The sequence below is a fragment of the Balaenoptera physalus genome, assembly GCF_965194825.1.
Source record: "Balaenoptera physalus genome assembly, chromosome: 12".
Classification (NCBI taxonomy): domain Eukaryota; kingdom Metazoa; phylum Chordata; class Mammalia; order Artiodactyla; family Balaenopteridae; genus Balaenoptera; species Balaenoptera physalus.
The window spans coordinates 47761696-47785872 of record NC_138897.1 but is presented as its reverse complement, the minus strand read 5'-3'; the positions used below and the strand labels follow the sequence as shown (position 1 = coordinate 47785872).

Below are 24177 nucleotides of genomic sequence, written 5' to 3'. Positions count from 1 at the left end.
TCCTGTGCATTCAAACACGTCCATTTCCTTCACTGGAAGGGAAAGGACACAGGGCCAGTTTCCCCCTCTGCAGCCAAGGTTCAGTTTACTACCACCGTGAATGAGGATCTCACCCAGGGAGTCATCCACACTGTGTTTTTTACTCCTTGATTTCCCCATTATCCTTTCCATTTCTCGGTCCTTTATGTCAGGAGCAGCTCTTACTAAGCACCACCCTTCCCCCACAGGAAGCTGTGATTACTCCCCTTTGTGGCTGAAGCAATAGAATCTGCATCATCTACATCTACTCTTTCCAGTAAAGAGGGGAAACAGGACCTACGGATGTTGCTTTCACTCAGAGGCGAGGGAATCTACAGGTTCAAAAACTTCAATGTCCTACTGGTTTTCTAGGAAAATCATCAGGCTATCTTTAGTTATTTCTTGCTTATCACCCAAATATGTATGAAATGCTTTACGATATTAACAAGAACATCAATATTGCAAATAACACAGATATTTACATTTAGTAATTCGTATCAAATGAACAGGGCATTTGAAAACTCATTTTGATTTGTGTTTTTGATTTCTAACATAGTAAGAAATAACAAGTTAAGTTTGTTTAATGTGTACCTTGGGATATATCTCCAGGACACATATGTACTCACCTCATAGGTATATGCAGAACTTTTCCCCCCCAGGATCCTACTCCCAGAGCTTGTTCTGAAAATACATTCTCATAATTCAAAAACTTACGGCACCTGTTTTCATTATGTTCATTATTATCTAATTAGTAAGAGGCTGTTTTTTTTTCATTTTCACTCTCATCTTCAGGGAAACTGGATAAATGCCAAAACATGTAAACAACATATGGTTTATTTTCAAAATCAACCAACCAGAATTACTTATTCCTAAAGAATCTCTTAGCTCAAAGAAATATGGTGAAGAAATAATTTCCTGCTCTTATAGCTAATGTTTACCATCTGCTATTCCTTTAAGACTAACTACCTGGAAATCAATCATGCTATGTATTTCCCAGCTCCCCTGCCCCCAAAAGACAATATTATTTATTTTTTTAAAGTTTTTTAAAGTAGGTCATGCTGAAAGTGTCACAACTTAGATTTGAATTTTGCGAGTTATAACCAACCAAGCTTATATGAATGCCAACAACCACAGCTGTTAGAAGTTTGTTTATCATTTTCTCCACTGTATTATTTTTTGAGTCCCTGTTTTCCAACATAATAATCAATATATCTGTTAAACTATAACAATGTTTGTCTTAGGGAAAGCTGGTGGGAAGAGTAGGGGAGAGAGCATTTTTCTGAAAACTCATCTTGAAGATGGACACCAAGGCAGTTTTGAGGAAAGAGGCTAAGACACTAGAGCCCACGGCAAGGGGGCAAAGAGTGGGTCAAAATCCGTTTTTTTCTAAGCAGCCCCCTTTTGTAGAAAGGCTTAGATACAGTCTCTAGACTTTAGCTGGACAGTGAGCACAGACTCCAATGACAAACTATATGACTAATCTCTCTGTGCCTCAGTTTCCTCCTTTCAAAATGTGGAAAACAATAGCACAATAGTACTTATCTCATGGAATTCTTATAAAAATTCAAGGAGTAAGTATACATAAATTTCTCATAAGAATGTCCAGCAAGAGAAAATGCTACTTAAATGTTAGGTAATATTTAGGATTTGGAAGCCAGAGACTAAATATTACTCATCTTTGTCCCCCCATTCCTAACGTAATATCTGCGATAGGATATGTACTCAGTCAATGTACAAAAATATTTTTCATATCATATTTATGGTGTTAATATATAATAAAGCAAAGTGACTATATAATAACTAGGGATTCTAAAATAGATCAGATACAGGCCAATATCACTGATGAACACAGATACAAAATTCCTCAACAAAATACTAGCAAACAGAATCCAACAGCACATTAAGAGGAACGTACATCATGATTAGGTGGGGTTTATCCCAGGAATGCAAGGATTCTTCAATATATGCAAATCAATCCATGTGATAAACCATATTAAAAAATTGAAGGAGAAAAACCATATGATCATCTCAATAGATGCAGAAAAAACTTTCAACAAAATTCAACACCCATTTATGATAAAAACCCTACAGAAAGTAGACATAGAGGGAACTAACCTCAACATGATAAAGGCCATATATGACAAACCCACAGCCAACATCGTTCTCAATGGTGAAAAACTGAAACCATTTCCTCTAAGATCAGGAACAAGACAAGTTTGCCAACTCTCATCACTATTATTCAACATAGTTTTGGAAGTTTTAGCCACAGCAATCAGAGAAGAAAAAGAAATGAAGGGAATCCAAATTGGAAAAGAAGAAGTACAGCTGTCACTGTTTGCAGATGACATGATACTATACATAGAGAATCCTAAAGATGCCACCAGAAAACTACTAGAGCTAATCAATGAATTTGGTAAAGTAGCAGGATACAAAATTAATGCACAGAAATCTCTTGCATTCCTATACACTAATGATGAAAAATCTGAAAAAGAAATTAAGGAAACACTCCCATTTACCATTGCAACAAAAAGAATAAAATACCTAGGAATAAACGTACCTAAGGAGAAAAAAGACCTGTATGCAGAAAACTATAAGACACTGATGAAAGAAATTAAAGAAATTAATCAATTAAAGAAACTAAAGATACAAACAGATAGAGAGATATACCATGTTATTGGATTGGAAGAATCAACATTGTGAAAATAACTATACTACCCAACGCAATCTACAGATTCAATGCAATCCCTATCAAACTACCAGTGGAATTTTTCACAGAACTAGAACAAAAAATTTCATGATTTGTATGGAGACACAAAAGACCCCAAATAGCCAAAGCAATCTTGAGAAAGAAAAACAGAGCTGGAGGAATCAGGCTCCTGGACCTCAGACTATACTACAAAGCTACAGTAATCAAGACAGTGTGGTACTGGCACTATAACAGAAATATAGATCAATGACACAAGATAGAAAGCCCAGAGATAAACCCACACACATATGTTCACCTTATTTTTGATAAAGGAGGCAAGAATATACAATGGAGAAAAGAGAGCCTCTTCAATAAGTGGTGCTGGGAAAACTGGACAGTTGCACGTAAAAGAATGAAATACACAAAAATAAACTCAAAATGGATTAAAGACTTAAATGTAAGGCCAGACACTATAAAACTCTTAGAGGAAAACATAGGTAGAACACACTATGACATAAATCACAGCAAGATCCTTTTTGGCCCACCTCCTAGAGAAATGGAAATAAAAACAAAAATAAACAAATGAGACCTAATGAAACTTAAAAGCTTTTGCACAGCAAAGGAAACCATAAACAAGATGAAAAGACAACCCTCAGAATGGGAGAAAATATCTGCAAATGAAGCAACTGACAAAGGATTAATCTCCAAAATTTACAAGCAGCTCATGCAGCTCAATATTGAAAAAACAAACAACCCAATTCAAAAATGGGCAGAAGACCTAAAAAGACATTTCTCCAAAGAAGATATACAGATTGCCAACAAACACATGAAAGGATGCCCAATGTCACTAATCATTAGAGAAATGCAAATCAAAACTACAATGAGGTATCACCTCACACCAGTCAGAATGGCCATCATCAAAAAATCTACAAACAATAAATGCTGGAGAGGGTGTGGAGAAAAGGGAACCCTCTTGCATTGTTGGTGGGAATGTAAATTGATACAGCCATTATGGAGAACAGTATGAAGGTTCCTTAAAAAACTAAACATAGAATTACCATACAACCCAGCAATCCCACTACTGGGCATATATCCTGAGAAAACCATAATTCAAAAAGAGTCATGTACCACAATGTTCACTGCAGCTCTATTTACAATAGCCGGAACATGGAAGCAACCTAAATGTCCATCAACAGATGAATGGATAAAGAATGTGGCACATATATACAATGGAATATTACTCAGCCATAAAAAGAAACGAAATTGAGTTATTTGTAGTGAGGTGGATGGAGACCTAGAGTCTGTCATACACAGTGAAGTAAGTCAGAAAGAGAAAACAAATACCGTATGCTAACAAATATATATGGAATCTAAAAAAAAAAAAAAAGGTTCTGAAGAACCTAGGTGCAGGACAGGAATAAAGGCACAGACGTAGAGAATGGACTTGAGGTCACAGGGAGGGGAAAGGGTAAGCTGGGTCGAAGTGAGACAGTGGCATGGACACATATACACTATCAAATGTAAAACAGATAGCTAATGGAAGCAGCCGCATAGCACAGGGAGATCAGCTCGGTGCTTTGTAACCACCTAGAGGGGTGGGAGAGAGACGCAACAGGAAGGAGATATGGGGATATATGTGTATGTATAGCTGATTCACTTTGTTATAAAGCAGAAACTAACACACCATTGTAAAGCAATTATACTCCAATAAAGATGTTAAAAAAAATAAAATAGAAGAGAAATATAAATCTCTCTATATAACTAATTATTATAGGTTTCTAAAGTTAATAAATAAATATGTATTCAAGGAATGAAGTTTTAAATACATAGTACTCTTGTGTACTAATTCTATTTTAAGAACTATTTGCTAAGGCTACGGATTATAATGAGTACGATTCACCTTTGAATATGAACAACATAATCCCTTTTGGTTTTACAAGAGAATGAGTTTTCACTTATTAACAAAAATACTCAGCACCTGCTAGAGGCTGGGATACTAAGATTTAGATCACTGGCCCTGTCTCACTGAGTTCATCATCTGATGTAGGAAGCAGACATTTATTCAACACATACTCTGTGTGTGAGGCACAGTTCTAGGTGCTAGGGATACAACAATAAGCCAAACAGAGAGAAATGCTTACTCTCAAGAAGTCTGCCCTTGTTGTGTGTGTGTGTTGGGGGCAGGGAATGTGAGTATGTAAGTGTAGTACTACTACTGGAGAGAAATATAAAGCCAGATTGGGAAATAGGAAGTACAGTGTTAACAGGGACAAGATTTTAATTTTAATCATATGTGTATCATGCAAGTTGATAAGGGCCATAAAAAAGCCACAAACAAAGAACTATGGGCAGCTATGAAAGGGATTAGCTAACTCTCTCCTGAGTAATATGGAAAGGCTTTGTAGAGGAAGTGGTTGAATTCCAACTAGGAAAATTAAAAATAAATAGAGGAAAGTTCTTGTTTGTGTATCAAATAATATTTTTTCCCACCATCTATATAATTTTAATACCCAATATAACAAAGAGAATAAATAACATCTAAAAATACTAAAATAGGTCAGAAGCTAAATGTAAATATTTCTATGAACTAATTTTTATGGGTTTACATTGTTCAAAAATATTGCTGTCAATTAAAATATACATTATTCTACCAACTGAAATAATATACATTTGATCCATAAAAGTAATTTCCCCTTATTTTGGAAACTATTGTCTTATTTTCCTAAGATAAAAAATAACTAAAGAAACAGAATTATAGGGCTTCCCTGGTGCTGCAGTGGTTAAGAATCCGCCCGCCAATGCAAGGGACACGGGTTTGAGCCCTGGTCCGGGAAGATCCCACATGCCGCGGAGCAACTAAGCCCGTGTCCCACAACTACTGAGCCTGCACTCTAGAACCCATGAGCCACAACTACTGAAGCCTGTGCACATATTGCCTGTGCTCCGCAACAAGAGAAGCCACTGCAGTGAAAAGCCCGCGCACCGCAACGAAAAGTAGCTCCCGCTCACCATAACTAGAGAAAGCCTCAGCGCAGTGGCAAAGACCCAACGCAGCCACAAATAAAATAAATAAATTTATTTAAAAAAAAAAAGAAACAGAATTATAACTCTATTTTGCTTTGGACAACAAACTAATTTCCAGATGGGTCAAAGATTTAAATTTTTAAAAAGAATAAAGTTATTAAAGTATGGGAAGAAATTGATGTTAAAAACATAGAGGGAAACAAACTCTGAAATATCTGTCAGATAAATGACATCTTGTTTGATCCAGAAACCTACAGATACATACCCACACCCATGATGATTTATTAAACAATCATTTATTCAGCAGCAATCGTGTGCCAGGTATTGGGAATACAAAGAAAAATAAGACCGTCTGCCTTCTACAAGTTTTTGGTCTAGCGGTAGAGGCAGACAGGTACATAAGCCTTTACCATTCAGAGTGATCATTTTTATGATGAAATTATACTCAGAATGCTATCAGAGGATCTAGGAGAGAACTTTGTCCCGGTACAAGGAGGTAGAGCTATGAAATCATCAAAGGGGCAGTAGATACATCCATAATGCAATAGATTGGAACAGGCCAATGCTACCACTGAGAATAACCAGGAAAGCTAATTTTTAAAAATGTATACTTGAAATATGTTTGAAGGCATCAAACAGCTTATAGAAAACCAGGATTTGAGAACCCAAGACCCCTGAGAGAAGGAAATCAGAGAACTGTGAACCAACATTCTCTAAACAACTTTTCCCCTCAGGGCAAATGCTGATTTTCTTGTGAAGAGAGACTGAAATCTGAGTATACATTGGTAAGAGGCAGAGAAAAGAGTACAACTTTTAGAAATATCATAATACTGTAAAGAAAAAAAAGGATTTCATATTGAAAAGGGTAGCCAGGATTCGAGGAGTCAAGATCCCAGAGAGAGGGTGGTAGCATGGAAGTGAGACCACAGCTCATGGTTTGCCCTTAAGACTTCTGCCTATTCTTAAGTTTCAACAGAGCAAAAGGTAAAGAAGATAAGCAGAAAATTCCTAAAAACAGAGCAATGTTTACTGTCATCCTAGTTCTGGACTGAAAAGACAAGGACCTATAATGGAGGAACGGTTTTTGTAAATAATCCAGGCTATCTCTTGGCGCCTCTGGAAGGTTAGACCCTATGAGTCTAACCTGAGGAAGAAAAACAGATGCAGAAGGACGCTTATTATTATTATTATGATAGGCTTTACCATTGATAATAGTTGGAGAGAAAAGTAGAGAGGATTAGTGAATTGGAAGACTGATCAGTAGAGAATATCTAGGTTGAAACATTGAGTTGAGGGCATGACAAGTAGAGAAAAGAGAATTAGGGACATATAAGAAACAGGAAAACGGCAATATCTTTGATGTATTGGTACATGTTTAACAAGTTCTCCAGAAAAGTAAGGCATACTTTATATTACAAATTTCACTAATATAAAAATGTGTAACACAATTTGTAAATAATAATATATACATTATTTTCTATTGTAAATTCCATTTGCAAAGTGACTCTCTCAGAATACTTGACTTTGCATGAATGTCACAATGAAATTCAAACCCCTCATCATGGCAAAACAAGTGTTAGAAATCACCTAGTACATTTACAGAATACATGTACAGACACCTAGTGTGTGTGTGTGTGTGTGTGTGTGTGTATATATATATATGCGCCAAAGACTTGATATAATTTAACCTTCACAGCAGCTGAGATAGAGCTATTCTCATTTTGTAAAATACCCCTGGATCAAAGTCCTGTCTTCCTCTTCAGCTTTCTTTCTCATCATTTAGCAAGAGGCTGGACTCTAATCTCATATTAAGTAATTGGAAGTTCTCAGAACACATCACACTCTCCTCTGACACCATGTCTTATATGTTTCATGCTCTCTCTCCTTCTGCTTGGCATATCCTCTGTTCCTCCTTCACTGGCTAATTCTGATTTTGCCTTTAAGGTCTAGTTCAGCATTTTCTTGTTCTTGGAAGCCTTGCCCAAGTACCTCCAGATTGCCAGATGCCCTTCTTCAGTGTTTCCACAGTACCCTGTGCATATTGTAAGCACTGTCTCCTGGAATTGTTAGTCTCCAAAAATGGTCCCAAATGATTTGTGCATCCTATAATTTCCCCCTTGTGAAATACCCTCCCTGAATCTGGACTGGCCTGGGACTCACTTTGACCAGTAGAATGTAGAGGAAGTGACCCTGCGGAAGTTCAGGGCCTACCTCTTAAGGTCTGTCTGTTTCTATTTTTGTACTTTGTGAACCCCTAGACCATCAAGTAAGAAGTCTTACTATCTGTCGGAAGAACCATGTGGAAATACCGGGGAGAGAACTGTATGGAGGCCATAAAGAGAAGAATAGGTCCTGACACATGGGGTAAAAGAGGCCCAGCTGTCCCAGTGACCCAATGTCCCAGCTGAAATGAGCATCGAGCCTTTCCCCTCCAAGGCATCAAGGATGTGAGTGAGCCACTTCTGACGGTCCAGGCCAATCAAGCTCTCAGACAGTCCTAGCCGACAGCAGGAAGAGTAGAAGCACTACCAGCTAAGCTGTCAACCCACAGAATCATGAGATCATAAAGTGGTATTGTTTAAACAATTATGCTTTGAGGTGGTATTTTTATGCAGAGATAGATAGCCAGAATATTTTGTCCTCCAGTCTCTGAGCAGCTTGAGAGTAGAATCTGCACTATATTTATCTTTGTACTCACAATCACTGGAACAGTACTTTAGACAGAATCCTTTTCAATACATGCTTGCTAAGTTGAATTAATAAATTCAATTCTCCTCAATTTGAATATGCAAAATACTCCACACAACTCTGTTTTTAAATATTCATTTTGAACCAATATATTGCTTTGTATAGTTGGTTTCTGTACCAAATGGATTAACCTATTTACGTCCCCACCCAATGGCCTAACTTACCCCTCACTACTTTGTTTTTCCTTTGCATTTATCTCTCATCAAAAGACTATATGTTACTAATTTATGGTGTTTATTGTCAGTCTTCCCCATACCACCCACTTTCTCTCATTAAAATATAAGTGTCAGGAGGACAAAGGGAGGGTTTTTTTCCTGCGTGGCTTACTGATTTATCCCAAGTACTGAGAACAATGTCAATCCGCAGATGCACAATATTTGTTGGTTGAGTTAATTCATCATTTTAGTATGAAATGGACATATCTGTGAGCCACATTGCAGAGAAAACTAGGGCTTAGAGAAGGTATATAGTTGGTGTCTAAGGAGGAGGACTTCATGATCTGAGGCAAGAAATTTTACTTCTCTGTGTGTTGGCAATTACTACAGAAGGAAAATCTGGGTGGAAATGAGATAAATGTACATAGAACACCCTGACCTCCTCAGAATAAAGGTGCTATGTAGATGCAGAAAGATATTACATTCTGTCTTGTTGTGTGACTTATTTCAAGTTGCAAAGTTATTTCTAGATATTCAGTATTTTTCTTTCTTCAAAAAACAGAACTTCAAATTAACTTAGAGGAATATACAAGGCTGATGTGCTCTAAGTGACCCGAGTTTCACACAGAAAGAAACTCTAAGATATCTTATAAAACAAAAACAGCTTTATGTTATCATGTAGCAACCACTTAAATATATAATATGATATAAAAATGTCAGAGAGAATCTAATTAAGGACTAGGAGTATATACATGTATTTAGCTTAAGCACTGCTTCATAACAGATATTTGGAAGATGTTTTCTGAATTAGTATTGGATGAATAAACAGTAATCTTACATACAATAATTTTAATAATAGCATTTATTTTTAAGATAATAAATAATATCTTACCAGTGTTCTCCAAGATATGGTGAATAAGAAAATTTCAATGAGGTGTTATTATCAACATTCTAATCCTAGAGTCCTAGCTTTATGGTGAAAGAAGAACACTGTTAGTCTCTTATACTATTCATTACAGTAGTTCTAAGTGGAGACAGCTCAAGAGCTCTTTGGAAAAATACCATGTGCATAAGATGAATTTATGGGATGGTGACCAGGGCATTAAAATGTTACCACAAGAAGGTTGACCAGTAGTCTGGCTAAACACATTCTTTCAAGGCACATATCCAGCATCACTAGAGTTATACTTTTGGGTTGATTATAAAGTTGGCTTAAGGAAGATACATTTTCTGTTTTCATCAGCTCTATATTAGTGGAGTAATAACTCATAAGAACCATATATAAATTAAGGAAAAGAAAGTATAGTCAGTTCACTGTAACATCTACAGTTTATTTTATTTGTGTATTATGTAATACTTCTTAACTAGCAATATTATAAATTCATTGAGGTAAAGAGACAACATCTTAAATACCTGTTGTATCCTACAGCATTTAAAAAGAGTTAACAGTTAGTAAATAGTTACCATTCTTTATCATTGTTTAACATATCCTCTGGATATGTTATTAGGAACTAACTCTTGCTTCAATTACTAAAGGAAGTAATTGTGTATTATTTAGAATGATATATGCCAGAAAAGACATTAAGTCTATCATGATAAGAAAAAAGTAGAGCAGGGACACAGAAAAAAGTGAAATAAGAACAAGACTGGGTGAGGTAAGGGAAATGGGCAAAAGAAGAAAGTGAGGAATTAAACTAAGAAATGGCAAATATCAAAACCTGGAATATTAATGAGTAACATAGTGATTCATTTGAATGAAGAAAAAGATCTGTAGAAGTCTAGAAGAAAGAGAGAATGAAAAATAATAAATACTTCAGAGAAGTACAGAAATATGGCACTGGGTGATGGACCTTAAATCCCAATTAAATACATGAGCCTCACTTGAGGAGCAAGGCGAGGAAGTGGCAGAACCTCAACAAGCATGAATCCATCCTAAGGAAGCCCCTGCTAGAATATTATAAATTAGCTAAAGATATAAAGCACGATCCTCCCTTCATAAATGTGTAATATGCTGGAATAGTAATACCTGCTATATCTATCCCATTTCTCATTTGAAGTGTTCAAAATTTCTGAGAAAATTTTGATCTAGTTTATAGGCAGAATGTGTCAAAGGAAAGATCATCTGATTATCTGATTTTTTTAAAATAGTAATAATATATTCAATTTTGCTCAAATATCCATTTTACATATACACATATATATTTACATATCAAAATTAAAATAGGCAAATGGATGGAAATATGTCAATATTATATCACAGAAAGAGGTCACTGGACTTTGATACGAGCAAGTAGAAAGCAATAGTGCATAGTCACAAAATAAATTAACTATATCCAGAATAAAATGTTTGGAATATTTGAAGTAAATGCAAATCACAAACCAAAGAGATTGTCAGTATAGAACCAGCTAGTCATCATTAAGTTTGTCATGTAAAATGCCATTCATCATTCAATCACCTATACATCCTCTAATTATGAAGAGAAGTTACTTACTGGTACTTTATTGCCTTTTCTATCAGTACTAAATCCCTGCTTCTCAATATGTGGGGAAGATAACTTTTACCTTCTCACTCATTCCTCAATCACTTGTATTCCTGGATGAGGCATAGAGAAAAGATGAACAATTGAACGCTAATGAAATGAACAGAGAAAGTAAACCACAGTCATATCTTAATTTGACCCAATGGAAGTGACCAGACTGTGGGAAATAAAGCTGAAAAGACAGAAAAACCTTCATAAACCATTATGTGTGACAAAATATAAACAAACATCATTGCTTCCAGATATTATGTACTACTTTATTTATTATTATATGATGATGGTTAATAAATATATAAACTAGTCATATCAATAATATATCACTGAATCTTACACTAAAGCTCAAGTATTTTCTCTCAAGTTGAGATTGTCTTGCTGCTTAAAAGCAATACATTCTAGCAATTGTACAAAAGAGCTTTTATTAGGGCTAAACTAACGTACAGGAAACAATTAATTCTATATTTGTAGTTGGAAACTGACATTTTTTCTTTCTTGCCATATATTGAGAGGTATAATTGAATGGTTCTTATGCTTAGAAAGAATTAGCAATTATAAATTCAAGTACAACCTATAGAATACAATCAGCACACTGATTTATGAAACACAAAATATATTTACTCTTTTATTGGTACAAGATGAGCCTTATTGAAGGATCAAATGAGTCCAAGGAAAGTGAAGCAGAGACCACTGGACTAAAGGGTCTCTCCTTAGCCAGCTTCTCTTACTTGCTGAAATTTAATGAAGCATGTCAAAGAATAAAGAAAAATAAAGGCTACAACGCAGAATTACCATCAACACCTTATACAAATAATATTATTGTGCTTATACTCAATGGATAGTATTGTATAGACTATATATAGCCTCAAGGCACATGTCCTTTTTCTCCCTCCACATATATTATATCATAAAAGCCTTGTAACCTATAACCACCATTCAGAAGTTCATCTGATGTGGTGTCAGGAAATACAGAGTCTGACATCTAATCGTTTACAAAGAGAAATTTTTTTTGAGGGTCGCACGCTAAAGTATATTTTATCCTGGAAGATTTGCATGCATTCCAAATTACGAAATGCCCAATTCATGCTCCTAGATAATTATTGTTATGAAAATTGCCCTTTGAAATTTTAAAATGTGAAACAAATATTATTAATAGTAGTGGATGTAATACATATTCTTTACTTGTGAATTGTGACATACTATTCAAGAGTATTATTAATTATGATATAAATCGATTGTTATATAAATTTCTGTAGTTTGTCTTTATGCATCATTGATTTCTCCAAAATTGAAAAAATTGATTCGAGTCTTACAAATGTTCCAAGCATATTTCAGATTGTCTACCCAAAGCATCTTACTATGGTCATTCTAACGCATAAAATTTCCAAAATCATGACTTTTATTCCCCATGGTGTTTTTAGCATATATGTAATTTATAAACATCTTATTTTTATGCCAAAAATGTTTTGAATACACAATATTTACTTACGTACTAGATAACGCCATCTATGTAGATAGTTCTTTGATTTTATTAAACCAACTCAACAAAATAGGCAATTAGCTTAAACAACAAGAGTTATTCAAATAGGGATATCACTGCATTCTTTAGAAGAGAAAGGAGTACAATCTTATTAGAAGTTAGCACAGAAATCTAGCTTAAGGCAGTTTTAAGATATGTTAGAAGGGAAATCAAAAAGTGAATACACACATAAAATTTAGTTTATTGTCTCAAATATCACCAATCATCTCATAATTTCATTTCATTGTATATCTTTGACACTTGGTATCTATTAATTTTATTTGGAAGTTAAAATATTAAAGTAACTAAGAGCCAATAACAGTTTATTAATCCTCACATAAACTGCCTTCTACCACGCTTTCAGTTAAATGCATTCTCCCCACATGCCCAATGAAGTTAAAATGATATAAAAATGCATTCTAAAACCCAGAGATCAAAAAAGTTGAATATTAGACATGCTAAAAGTTTCATCAAAAGAAATTAGTTTTTCTTTAAAAAAAAAAAAAGCTAAAATGCATGACTTTTACCATCTGTAATATTAACAAAGCTTTCAGCATGCAAATGAGTTCTCCCTCAAAAAAGTATTCTACAATGTATTGCTACAAAATTATATAATGAAATGCACTGAAATTATAATGATTCTTTGTTTTATTTTTTAATTTGAAGGCTCATACACATCTATATCTCCTCTCTAATATACTTCCATAACTATTTTAAAATTTTGAATAATCTGTTAGCTACATAATCTGATGATAGGTAAAAGAGGCTAAGGACTTCTGATAGGAGATTATAAGAAACACTAAGTAATTAATTTTTAGTAATTTTTAAGAACATATGTTTACTTGATTTAATGGAGGACATTGTTTGAATACTTGAGGAAATTTCCACGCAGAAATTTCCATTTTTTTTGCCACTAAATGACATATAGTTATAACACTTTCAGAGGTTTTAAATATCTATATAGATTTTCAAAGCACAACTCTTAGAAGTTTGACTTGGGAATTTTTAATCTCTAAAAAAATATAGGCAGGGAGAACATTCAAGATGGCGGAGGACTAAGACGTTGAGATCACCTTCCTCCCCACAAATACATCAAAAATACATCTACATGTGGAACAACTCCTACAGAACACCTACTGAATGCTGGCAGAAGACCTCAGACTTCCCAAAAGGCAAGAAACTCCCAACGTACCTGGTTAGGGCGAAAGAAAAAAGAAAAAAACAGAGACAAAAGAATAGGGATGGGACCTGCACCTCTGGGAGGGAGCTGTGAAGGAGGAAAAGTTTCCACACACTAGGAAACCCCTTCATTGGTGGAGATGGGGAGGTGGGTGGGGGTGGGGGGAAGCTTCAAACCATGGAGGAGAGTGCAGCAACAGGGGTGCAGAGGACAAAGCAGAGAGATTCCCACACAGAGGATCGCTGCTGACCAGCACTCACCAGCCTGAGAGGATTGTCTGCTCACCCGCCAGGGAGGGTAGGGGCTGGTAGCTGAGGCTTGGGCTTCGGAAGTCAGATCCCAGGGAGAGAACTGGGGATGGCTGCATGAACACAGCCTGAAAGGGGCTAGTGCACCACAGCTAGCCGGGAGGGAGTCTGGGGAAAAGTCTGGAACTGCCTAAGAGGCAAGAGATCATTGTTTCAGGGTGCCCAAGGAGAGGAGATTCAGAGCACCACCTAAACGAGCTCCAGGGATGGGTGCAAGCCGTGGCTACTAGTGCAGACACCAGAGATGGGCATGAGATGTTAAGGCTGCTGCTGCAGCCACAAAGAATCCTGTGTGCAAGCACAGGTCACTATGCACACCTCCCCTCCTGGGAGACTGTGCAGGCTGCCACTGCCAGGATCCTGTGATCCAGGGACAACTTCCCTGGGAGAACACATGGCATGCCTCAGGCTGTTACACCATAACACCAGCCTCTGCCTCTGCAGGCTTGCCCTGCATTTCATACCCTTCCCTCCCCCAGGCCTGAGTGAGCCAGAACCCCCTAATCAGCCACTCCTTTAACCCCTGTCTGGGCAAAGAACAGATGCCAGAGGGCTACCTACATGCAGAGGTGGAGCCAAATCCAAAGCTGAACCCCAGGAGCTGTGAGAACAAAGGAGAGAAAGGGAAATTTCTCCATGCAGCCTCAGGAACAGTGGATTAAATCTCCACAGTTAACTTGATGTACCCTGCATCTGTGGAATACCTGAATAGACAATGAATCATACCAAAATTGAGGCAGTGGACTACGGGAACAATTGTAGACTTGGGGTTTGCTGTATGTGACTGACTAGTTTCTGATTTGTATGTTTATCTTAGTTTAGATTTTAGAGCTTGTTATAATTGGTAGATTTGTTTATTGGTTTGGTTGCTCTCTTCATTATATATTTAATTTTTTATTTCAATAACTTTATTTATTTTCTTTCTTTTTTTTCCTCCCTTTTCTTCTGAGCCATGTGGCTGACAGGGTCTCGGTGCTCCGGCCAGGTGTCAGGCCTAGCCTCTGAGGTGGGAGAGCCAAGTTCAGGACATTGGACCACCAGAGACCTCCCAGCCCACGTGTTATCAATTGGCAAGAGTTCTCCCAGATATCTCCATCTCAATGCTAAGATCCACCTCCAATCAACGACCAGCAAGCTCCAGGGCTGGACACCCTACGCCAAACAATTAGCAAGAGAGGAACACAATTCCATCCATTAGCAGAGAGGCTGCCTAAAATCATACTAAGTACGCAGACACCCCAAAACACATCACCGGCCATGGTACTCCCCACCAGAAAGACAAGATCCAGCCTCATCTACCAGAACACAGGAACCAGTCTGCTCCACCAGGAAATCTACACAACCCACTGAACCAACCTTACCCACTGGGGGAAGACACCAAAAACAATGGGAACTACAAACATGCAGCCTGCAAAAAGGAGACCCCAAACACAGTAAGATAAGCAAAATGAGAAGACAGAGAAATATGCAGCAGATGAAGGAGTAAGGTAAAAACCCACCAGGCCAAACGAATGAAGAGGAAATAGGCAGTCTACCTGAAAAAGCATTCAGGGTAATGATAGTAAAGATGATCCCAAATCTTGAGAACTGAATGGAGAAAATACAAGAAACGTTTAACAGGGACCTAGAAGAACTAAACAGCAAGAAAAATAAATAAATAAATGATGAACAACACAATAAGTGAAATTAAAAATTCTCTAGAAGGAATCAGTAGCAGAATAACTGAGGCAGAAGAACAGATAAGTGAACTGGAAGATAAAATAGTGGAAATAACTACCACAGAGCAAAATAAAGAAAAAAGAATGAAAAGAATTGAGGACAGTCTCAGAGACTCTGGGACAACATTAAATGTGCCAACATTCGAATTACAGGGGTCTCCGAAGAAGAAGAGAAAAAGAAAGGGTCTAAGAAAATATTTGAAGAGATTATAGTTGAAAACTTCCCTAATATGGGAAGGGAAATAGTCAATCAAATTCAGGAAGCACAGAGAGTCCATATAGGATAAATCCAAGGAGAAACATGATAAGAAACATATTAATCAAATTATCAAAAACTAAATACAAAGAAAAAATATGAAAAGCAGCAAGGGAAATGCAACAATTAACATACAAGGGAATCCCCATAAGGTGAACAGCTGATCTTTCAGCAGAAACTCTGCAAGCCAGAAGGGAGTGGCAGGACATACTTAAAGTAATGAAAAGGAAAAACCTACAACCAAGATTGCTTTACCCAGCCAGGGTCTCATTCACATTCGATGGAGAAATTAAAACCTTTACAGACAAGCAAAAGCTAAGAGAATTCAGCACCAGCATACCAGCTTTACAACAAATGCAAAAGGAACTCCTCTAGGCAGGAAACACAAGAGAAGGAAAAGACCTACAATAACAAACCCAAAACAATTAAGAAACTAATAGAAACATACATATCAAAAATTACCTAAAGTGTAAATAGATTAAATGCTCCAACCAAAAGACATAGACTGGCTGAATGGATACAAAAACAAGACCCGTATACATGCTGTCTACAAGAGACCCACTTCAGACCTAGGGACACATACAGACTGAAAGTGAGGGGATGGAAAAAGATATTTCATGCACATGGAAATCAAAAGAAAGCTGGAATAGCAATTCTCCTATCAGATAAAGTAGACTTTAAAATAAGGACTATTACAAGAGACAAAGAAGGATACTACATAATGATCAAGGGATACGTCCAAGAAGATATAACAATTGTAAATATTTATGCACCCAACATAGGAACACCTCAGTACATAAGGCAAATGCTAACAGCCAGAAAATGGGAAATTGACAGTAACACAATAATAGTAGGGGACTTTAACACCCCACTTTCACCAATGGACAGATCATCCAAAATGAAAATAAATAAGGAAACACAAGCTTTAAATGACACATTAAACAAGATGGACTTAATTGATATTTATAGGACATTCCCTCCAAAAACAACAGAATACACTTTCTTCTCAACTGCTCATGGAACATTCTCCAGGATAGATCATATCTTGGGTCACAAATCAAGTCTTGGTAAATTTAAGAAAACTGAAATCATATCAAGTATCTTTTCTGACCACAATGCTATGAGACTAGATATGAATTACAGGAAAAAAATGTAAAAAATACAGACACATGGAGGCTAAACAATACTCCTCTAAATAACTAAGAGATCACTGAAGAAATCAAAGAGGAAATCAAAATATACCTGGAAAGAAATGACAGTGAAAACTTGATGTCCCAAAACCTATGGGATGCAGCAAAAGCAGTTCTAAGAGGGAAGTTTATAGCAGTACAATCCTACCTCAAGAAACAAGAAAAATCTCAAATCAACAACCTAAACTTACACCTAATGCAATTAGAAAAACAAGAACAAAAAAACCCCAAAGTTAGCAGAAGGAAAGAAATCATGAAGATCCGATATGAAATAAATGAAAAGGAAATGAAGGAAATGATAGCAACGATCAATAAAACTAAAAGCTGGTTCTTTGAGAAGATAAACAAAATTGATAAACCATTAGCCAGACTCATCAAGAAAAAAAGGGAGAAGACTCAAATCAACAGAATTAGAAATGAAAAAGGACAAGTAAAAACTGACACTGCAGAAATACAAAGGATCATGAGAGATTACTACAAGCAACTATATGCCAATAAAATGGATAACCTGGAAGAAATGGACAAATTCTTAGAAAAGCACAACCATCTGAGACTGAACCAGGAAGAAATAGAAAATATAAACATAACATAGATGCAAAAATCCTCAACAAAACAGTAGCAAACAGAATTCAACAGCACATTAAGAGGATCATACACAATGATCAAGTGGGGTTTGCCCCAGGAACGCAAGGATTCTTCAATATATGCAAATCAATCAATGTGATAGACCATATTAACAAATTGAAGGAGAAAAACCATATGATAAACTGAATAGATGCAGAAAAAGCTTTCGACAAAATTCAACACCAATTTATGATAAAAACTCTCTAGAAAGTAGGCAAAGATGGAACTTACCTGAACATAATAAAGGCCATATATGACAAACCCACAGCCAACATCGTTCTCAATGGTGAAAAATTGAAACCATTTCCACTAAGATCAGGAACAAGATAAGGTTGCTCACTCTCACACTATCATTCAACATAGTTTTGGAAGTTTCAGCCACAGCAATCAGAGAAGAAAAAGAAATAAAGGGAATCCAAATTAGAAAAGAAGAAGTAGAGCTGTCACTGTTTGCACGTGACATGATACTATATACAGGGAATCCTAAAGATGCTACCAGAAAACTATTAGAGCTAATCAATGAATTTGGTAAAGTAGCAGGATACAAAATTAATGCACAGAAATCTCTTGCATTCCTATACACTAGTGATGAAAAATCTGAAAAAGAAATTAAGGAAACGTTCTCATTTACCACTGCAAAAATAGAATAAAATACCTAGGAAATAACCCACCTAAGTAGAGAAAAGACCTGTATGCCGAAAATATAAGACACTGATGAAAGAAATTAAAGATGATACAAACAGATGGAGAGATATACCGTGTTCTTGGATTAGAAGAATAAACATTGTGAAAATGAGCACACTACCCAAAGCAATCTACAGATTCAATGCAATCCCTATCAAACTACCAATGGCATTTTTCACAGAACTAGAACAAAAATTTCACAATTTCTATGGTAACACAAAAGACCCCGAATAGCCAAAGCAATCTTGAGAAACAAAAATGGAGCTGGAGGAATCAAGCTCTCTGACTTCAGACTATACTACAAAGCTACAGTAATCAAGACTGTATGGTACTGGCACAAAAACAGAAATATAGATGAATGGCACAGGATAGAAAGCCCAGAGATAAACCCATGCACATATGGTCACCTTATCTTTGATAAAGGAGGCAAGAATATACAATGGAGAAAAGACAGCTTCTTCAATAGTGGCACTGGGAAAACTGAACAGCTACCTGTAAAAGAATGAAATTAGAACACATCCTAACACCATACACAAAAATAAACTGAAAATGGATTAAGGGCCTAAATGTAAAGCCAGACACTATAAAACTCTTAGAGGAAAACATAGGCAGAACACTCTATTACATAAATCACAGCAAGATCCTTATTGACCCACCTCCTAGAGAAATGGAAATAAAAACAAAGAGAAACAAATGGGACCTAATGAAACTTAAAAGCTTTGCACAGCAAAGGAAACCATAAACAAGATTAAAAGACAACCTTGACAATGGGAGAAAATATTTGCAAATGAAGTAACTGACAAAGGATTAACCTCCAAAATGTACAAGCAGCTAATTCAGTTCAACATTAAAAAAACAAACAACCCAATCCAAAAATGGGCAGAAGACCTAAATAGACATTTCTCCAAAGAAGACATAGATTGCCAACAAAGACATGAAAGGATGTTCAACATCACTAATCATTAAAGAAATGCAAATCAAAACTTCAATGAGGTATCGTCTCACACTGGTCAAAATGGCCATGATAAAAAAATCTACAAACAATAAATGCTGGAGAGGGTGTGGAGAAAAGGGAACACTCTTGCTCTGTTGGTGGGAATGTAAATTCATACAGCCAGTATGGAGAACAGTATGGAGGTTCCTTAAGAAACTAAAAAGAGAACTACCATACGACCCAGCAATCCCACTACTGGGCATATACCCTGAAAAATCCATAATTCAAAAAGAGTCATGTACCAAAATGTTCATTGCAGTACTATTTACATTAGCCAGGACATGGAAGCAACCTATGTGTCCATCGACAGATGAATGGATAAAGAAGATGTGGCACATATATACAATGGGATACTACTCAGCCATAAAAAGAAGTGAAATTAAGTTATCTGTAGTGAGGTGGATGGACCTAGATTCTGTCATACAAAGTGAAGCAAGTCAGAAAGAGAAAGACAAATACCGTATGCTAACACATATATATATGGAATCAAAAAAAAACATTTCTGAAGTACGCAAGAGGGAGGGGATATGGGTATATATGTATACATATAGCTGATTCACTTTGTTATACATCAGCAACTAACACAACAATGTAAAGCAATTATACTCTAATAAAGATCTTTTTAAAAAATCTAGAAAGATATCAAAATGTATTTAAACAGATTATTGAAATCATAAGCACTATACAGTTTTGTGACGTGATTTTTTTCTTAATATTGAATCAAAGTCATGGGGTTGTAATGTACAGCTTGGTTATTATAGTTAACACTATATCGAATATCTGAAGAAAGAAAGTAGACCTTAAAAGTTCTCATCACAACAAAAAGAATTTGTAATTATGTGTGGTGATGGATGCTAATTAGATTTCCTATGGTGATCATTTCACAATATATACAAATATCAAGTTATTATGTTGAACTCCTGAAACTAATATAATGTTATATGTCAATTATATCTTAATTAAAAATAAATAAATTTAAGAAACAATACTTTTTTGGGGAAAAATATATAGGTAGACTCTTAGGATGAATTGATTTCAACTGTATATTTTAACAGTAAAAATAACATTTTTGAAATCTGCTTTGAGATATTTACATGGAGATTCAAAGTAATGCCTGTGTAAATTTTTAAAATAATGGTTGTGAATAATTCATCTAAAAAAGAAGATAAATTTGTGACAAACCTTTTTATTTACTGCAAAATTAAAATTTTTTTTCTAGATGAGTTTGTCTCGAGAATTATCAAAATATCGCTCAAGAGATTCTTATCTTTTCAGTACATTGAAATGCAAAGTTCTTTATTGCTATTCTTAAACATGAGCAGTTACTCTTTTTTTTTTCAATTTCTGCGTTTCTCCCAATTATTTAAGAGTCTTTACACCTGATTAAAATATGGTTATAAGTAACACTATTCAAACTTACATTGTAGGCCCCACAACATTTAAAAGCAGCATGTAGTTGCCAGTGAAGAGCTGATGTGTCAAATCAGTACTAAAATATTCCAAAGCTGTCTACTATGCAAAATATTTTAATTCCTTATATTTGAAAAGTGCTTTAACATTTACAAAGCAGTTTTTTGGAGAATGGAATACAAATATATGTTCCTTTTATGAGGGTAACACTTAACCTTCATTCAAGAAAATTGTGTTTGCTTTTTCTAGTCTAACTGTAACAATAATCCCCAAACTCTAGCACAATTAAGATAAGATAATAATATGAAGGGGACAAGGGGGTCACTGTAAAGCAATGAAACCTCTTCATCTTTAGAATGTCACAGTATAAAGACTCAGGTTGGCAATACGAATCAACAGCCAAGTCAGAAAAAAACAGCTAGTAAAACATAGACTCATTTTAAAATACCTCTGTGTGTCAAGCATTATTCTATGTATACAGCAGTAACAAAACAGGGGAGAAAATCTCTTTTACCCCACTTATATTCCAATGGGGGAGGAAAGAAAATAAAACAAAATACTAAAGTAAGTTACATAGATAGTTGAAGAAAATAGTGTTACATGGCAAAATATAGTGGAGGAGTTGTATAGCGTTTTCAATTTAAATAAACTGGTTTTTAAGACCTCACTGGGAAGATATTTGAGCAAATCCTCAAAAGAGGCAATGGGGCAAGCAATGCAGATAAGAGACTCTCAGAAAAAGTTAACAACAATCACAGAGAACCCCGAGGCCCTTGTATACCTGGCATGTTTGTGGTACAGCACAGAGGTCATTATAGCTAGGACATACAAAGGAACTTAAAATTTACACTGAGAGATGCGGAAGCCTCTGAAGGGTTTTGAGCAAGAGTGACATGATCTGACTCAAGTTTCAAAAAGATCACCCAGGTTGAGAATATAATGTAGGATAGGAAAGGAGACAAGAATGGAAGCAGAGACTAGGTCTGAGGCTACTTTAATAAGCCAGGCAAATGACGTTGACGGTTTGGACTAGGATGGTAGACTTAGAAGTGGACATAACTATTCAGATTTTGGATATGATCTAAAGATGAAAGGAAGAACCAGCAAATTTTCTGATTGACAGCATGCTGAGTATTATAGAAAGAAGGAAGCAATAGATGACTCTAAGTATTTTGGTCTGAGCAACTTGAAAGATGGAATTACCATTGAGGTGAAAAAGACTGCAGGTGGAGTAGGTTTTATTTGTTTGTTTGTTTATTATTTTGTGGAGAAAAGTTCCATTTTGGATGTATTAAGATGTTTATTTTGAACTCAATTGGAAATGTCAAATAGGCTATTGGGAATACAAGTCTGGGGTTAAGGGTAGAAGTCTCATTTAGAGATTTAACTATGAGTCATCAGTGCATTGATGATATGGAAAGACAAGTCTAGACGACATCACCATAGGAGTGACTGCACACAGAAAACAAAATATTTAAAAACTGAGCTACAAGGCACTGCAAATTTACGAAATAGGAGAACTAACAAAAAATTAAGGAATGAACTGAGAATAATGCCAGTGAGACAGAAGGAAAAACAGGAGATGAGAAAAGAGCTACTACAGCTTCCATTCGTGGTAGTGGACATGAATGTGGATGGACAGTAGAGGAGCAGACCTGCTACAGATGGAGAGGCTTCGCAGGGATGAGGAGAAATCAGCCAAGACAAGATGACAATTTGGTCTGGCAGAATGGTTTTATAAACTGAAAATAGCCCCAAATATAAAAAATAACTTAGTATGTCAATTCTCCTTCCTCCTCTCCCCAAATTTTACCAAGAGCAGCAGTCAAGGGGAAACAATGCAAAGAGAAATTGCTTATTCCTAAGCATTCTTGCAGTAATTGTATTCCAAAACCCTTTGCAATTGGAACCCAATAGTAAACAAACATACTTGTGACTACAATACACTCTCCTCTCAGTCCAAGTACTGACAAGATGAAAAACTCCTGGGAAGTTAGGGGTTTGACAAATCAAAGATGAACTCAGTATATTTAAAACTATGGCTCAGCCATAAGAGGAATTTGGAATGGCTAGTCCCTTACCCTAACCACCAGACAATGGAATAGACTTTATTACCTGGGAAATAAAACAATAAAATGGTATACGTCAACCACTCCTTTATAACAATGTCCAGAATACAATAAAACTTTAAAAGATATATGAAGGAAAATTTTACCCATAATAAAGGGAAAGCAAAGTAAATAGAAGATCCACAGATAAATCAGTTATTGAAATTAGCATGCCTGGACTTTAAAATAATCATTACTAATATGTTAAAAAATTTACAGGAAAAGATTGATATAATGGGTAAAGTGATAGTGTATTTCAGTAGAAAATTGGACACTCTAAAAAAACATCAAATGTAAATTATGGAATCGCAGAATACAGTGTCTTTGGATGAGTTTAATGTGCAATTTTACAACTGGAATATCAAAGGAGAGAAGAGAGGAAATGGGACTAAATTTTTTTTGGAAAATTAAAGTATAAAAATTGAAGAAACTGATGAAAAATCTCAACCCACAGATCTAAGAAGCTCAACAAATCCTAATGAGAACTTACACACACACAGACACACACAGACACACACACACACACACACACACATCCCTGGGCATATCACAGGCAAACTGCTGAAAACCAAATACAAAAGAAAATCTTAAAAGAAGACAGAGACAAAATACACATAACTGAGAGAATGAACATTCAAATGGGCAATGGCCAGGCCAAATACAAAAATAGAACTCTGACCCACATCTGCAGCAACCTACCCACGAAACCAACCTATTTTCTATGGTAACTAGACCAGGAAGTCAGCCTACTTTCAATAAGTCAGACTTGTAGGAAGTCAGACAACCATCTCTAGCAACCAGCCTAAGATGTCAAACAATAACCCTTGTAACAATTGCTTTAAAATGGCCAGGACTTGATTAACTACTGACAGCTTCCCTAATTTTTGTCCCCATGCCCAACTTAGGACCAACCAGAGAAAGCCCTATGCACCCCTAACTACTTTCATAGGACGTACCACTTTTAGTTAGCCCACCTCCAGCTTCTACATGCCAATAGCTTCCGATCAGGGCATATCTGAAG

General features: G+C 36.0%; 1 protein-coding gene and 1 long non-coding RNA gene across 10 annotated transcripts in view; one reads left to right on the top strand and one right to left on the bottom strand.

Annotated features, from left to right (window-relative positions):
• Positions 1 to 24177, top strand: part of LOC309639260 — a 433950-nt gene that overhangs the window by 236441 nt on the left and 173332 nt on the right. The window lies entirely within an intron of this gene.
• NOL4 (nucleolar protein 4) overlaps positions 1 to 24177 on the bottom strand; it is a 401283-nt gene that overhangs the window by 219608 nt on the left and 157498 nt on the right. The gene's annotated exons all lie outside the window — the stretch shown is intronic.